Below are 3,677 nucleotides of genomic sequence, written 5' to 3'. Positions count from 1 at the left end.
AAAGTATCATCCGCCTTAGCTTTACAAAGTAACCTTAGAAAAATGGTATATCGATTCATTAAGTCCCTGTGGGATCAATATCTTTTAAAACTACGCGATTAGGCTGTGCACTTGGAGTTAATACCCCAATAGACTCATAAAGTCGCGATCAAGTTTTTGGCGCCGTTGTCGGGGACTTTTATTTAGTCGATATCGTAACTCTTCTGTTACGCTGTAGAGACTAAGGCATTTTTTTATTTTTCCTTCTTTTTCGTTGATTTGTATGCCACACACTCGCTCACAAGGCGAACCGTACTACTTACGAATCAACGACGTTGAACGATATCTCTGAGTCTTACGACGAATTCAGGAGTATCGCGCTGCAAACAATCTTCCTCCAATCGAAATTCCTGATCTTAAAAATCTCCTTCCTTCGCCGATACCCGAGATGGCAGAACCAGCTCGTGCTCTTCGAGATTACGCCGCTCCATCGCAAGATGAGCCGCATTCGAGTATTGCTCCACCCGCAATCGAAGCAAACAACTTCGAACTTAAACCATCGCTGTTGCAGGCAGTGCAACAGAATCAATTCTCTGGAAATCCTACCGAGGATCCAAACCTTCATTTATCCGTATTTGTCCAATACGCTGATACTGTTAAAGCTAATGGTGTCACTTCAGAGGCAATTCGACTTCGTCTCTTTCCTTTCTTGTTAAGAGATAAAGCTAGAAGATGGCTTCAGTCTCTTCCTTCCAACTCAGTCACCACATGGAATGAGTTGAAGAAAGTCTTTCTTGCCTGATATTTTCCTCCAAGCAAAACAGCTATGTTGAGAGCCCGGATAAATGGATTTAAACATAAAGATAACGAGTCTCTTTTCGAAGCTTGGGAAAGATACAAAGACATGATGAGACTTTGCCCACACCATGGTTTAGAGGACTGGTTAGTAATTCATACCTTCTATAATGGTCTCTTGTACAACACAAGGTTAACAATAGACGCCGCCGCCGGTGGTGCGCTTATGGATAAACCTTACGCCGACGCTTATCAACTTATTGAGAGCATGGCCCAAAACCATTATCAGTGGGGAAGCGACCGAACAATGGTAGAAAAACCTCAAACAAAAGGGGGCATGTACCAGATAAGTAGCCTTGATCATGTTAATGCAAAAGTGGATGCTCTTGCCCAGAAAATTGAAAGTTTAAATGTATCACCTCTAGCCACCGTGGTTGCCGTAACTCAAAATTGCGAAGTCTGTGGAATCCAAGGTCACACTCCTACAGATTGTCAACTCCTAACAGGAATCCAAGCAGAGCAAGTGAACTATGCTCAAGGAAATCCCTACTCGCATACCTATAACTCAAACTGGAAGAACCATCCTAATTTTTCATATAAGAGTAATAATGCTTTATACGCACCAGGTCAAGCTCCCAGTTAAGCCCCATCTATACCTCTTGGATATCAAAAGCCGACCCCATCTACACCTAACAATAACGTTCCTAGGAAATCCAACTTGGAAATCATGATGGAGAACTTCATAGCTTCTCAACAGCAAACCAATAAAGAGTTCTTAAACCAGAATGTACACACTAACGAACAGATTAAACAACTAGCAAGTAAAGTAGATGCCCTGGCTACCCATAACAAAATGCTGGAAACACAAATCTCGCAAGTAGCTCAACAACAAGCGCCTACTGCTGCCCTAACTGGTACATTTCCTGGACAGCCCCAACCTAAGCCGAAAAGCCACGCTCATGCAATTATATTAAGAAGTGGAACAGAGGTAGAAGGACCATCTGACCCAAGGATTGAAAACCAAAACTCTAAAAAGTCAAATGAGGAAGAAAGTAAACCTAAGGAAAAGGAAGAGTGTAATAAGGAAACTGTAGAAAAGAAAGAACCTTATGTACCTCCACCGCCTTACAAACCACCTGTCCCTTATCCTCAAAGGCAAATTAAAACCAAAGACGCGGGCCAATTTAAAAAATTTGTTGACCTACTGAAACAATTAAACGTCACAATTCCTTTTACAGAAGTTATTACACAGATGCCCTCATATGCTAAGTTCTTAAAAGAAATTCTTTCTAATAAAAGGAAACTTGAAGATAGCGAAACCGTTACACTCACTGCTGAGTGCAGCGCGATAATCCAAAATATGCCTCCTAAACTTAAAGACCCTGGTAGTTTCTCTATACCTTATTGTCGCATTACGCGAAAAACCGGCGGGAAAACAAAACAACAGAGCCGCCACCGTGCGTTATTTATCCCAAAAGAGGGAAAGGAAACGCTCGAAGTAAACCTGGAAAAGACATGGTCTCGCGACCAAAGAGAATGGGATCGGGAGTCGGTTATGCGAAGGGAAGGTATTAGCACCCTTACGCATCCGTCGTACTCGACGAGATCCACGCACAAAAGGAAGGAATATGGTTGCTAAAACACTGCTCAAACAAACATCTACACAGGCTGAAAGAGACACAAGAAAACAAACAAGACTGACTCGGCAGGATATCGCATCCTGGGCCTACGTAGTCTATCAGGCATAGACATCAGAGTCGACGTAGTTCGGACTAGGGGAAAACATGCTCGCTAGGATGTCGCATCCTATGCATACGTATCTTCTTGGACGAAGAAGAATCAGAACACTCGTAGCTCGGCTAATGCACGCAAGACAAAACAACACAGGAAATCGACTGCCAATCGCTGGTCTAACGTCAAACTCCACACAAACACAGGCAAACCTGGAAACCGAATGCCAATCGCTGGACTTATATCAGACTCCGAACCAAACACACGCATACTGGAAACCAAATGCCAATCGCTGGACTTACATCGGACTCCAAGCACACAACAAGAGGATACGGAATGCCAATCACTGGGCTTACATCCATCTCCTAACACACACAAAGACAAAACAAAAAGGGCGCCCGGAGAGATCAGCTCATCTCCTGCCTACGTACCTCATCTGGTATGAGGATCAGGGCGACGTAGTTCCCCTACGCAGGGACACATGACTAGCCTAACCAGATAACAAAGGGAGACACAACTAGGGAGACTACGACTCGAGCCTAGATGTTATCATGCAAATCATCCCTAAGTTAAGGTTGCTATCTAACTTGCACAGGGAGCAAGCTATCCTAAACAGCACAGGCAAAAGCAAACAATCACAAATAGCACACACTATATACACACAAAGTGGGCTCACACAAGGGTTAGGCTGTACAACACAAGCCATCTGTAATCAGTTGATGTTAGCTCTTAACCCTAACATTGAGAGTTAGGGTGAAGCAGATGAAATAGGAAGTGAGGGGTGTGCCTCACAGCTCTTATCCCTGGCCTGGGAGAGCTTTAAACAGATAGAAGTGTGGGTTCAGAAAGTGGGAACCCTTCTACACTTATGACACTGACTCAACTATACAACTGTACAAGGATCTTGGGTTAATGTCCACAATGCATCAACACCATTTGTGTGAGCAAAGGGATGACTCAACAGAATAGCAGGAGATGGATTGCACATCTCTTGTATCTGCCAATTGCCTTATCAAAGGTCTTTTCCTGCTTGGGGATAAAAATAAACAAGCACAAGCATTGCCTCTTAAGGAGTACTTTAGACAGGTGCCTGGCCAAGTAACAGGCCAGGTCTTCCAGACTACATGGAGTTAGAGACATTATACCTCAATGCTCAAGCTATCAAGCAAAGC

General features: G+C 43.6%; 1 non-coding gene across 1 annotated transcript; it reads right to left on the bottom strand.

Moving 5' to 3' along the window:
• Positions 1–805: 805 nt before the first annotated feature.
• On the bottom strand, positions 806–912 carry LOC127109294 (small nucleolar RNA R71). Its single transcript, XR_007796616.1, has one exon. It is a non-coding gene; the product is annotated as a small nucleolar RNA R71 (small nucleolar RNA).
• Between the last annotated feature and the right edge of the window lie 2,765 nt (positions 913–3,677).

This window comes from Lathyrus oleraceus, chromosome 7 (genome assembly GCF_024323335.1).
Source record: "Lathyrus oleraceus cultivar Zhongwan6 chromosome 7, CAAS_Psat_ZW6_1.0, whole genome shotgun sequence".
In the NCBI taxonomy this organism is placed as follows: Eukaryota; Viridiplantae; Streptophyta; class Magnoliopsida; order Fabales; family Fabaceae; genus Lathyrus; species Lathyrus oleraceus.
This window is presented reverse-complemented; position numbering and strand designations above follow the sequence as displayed.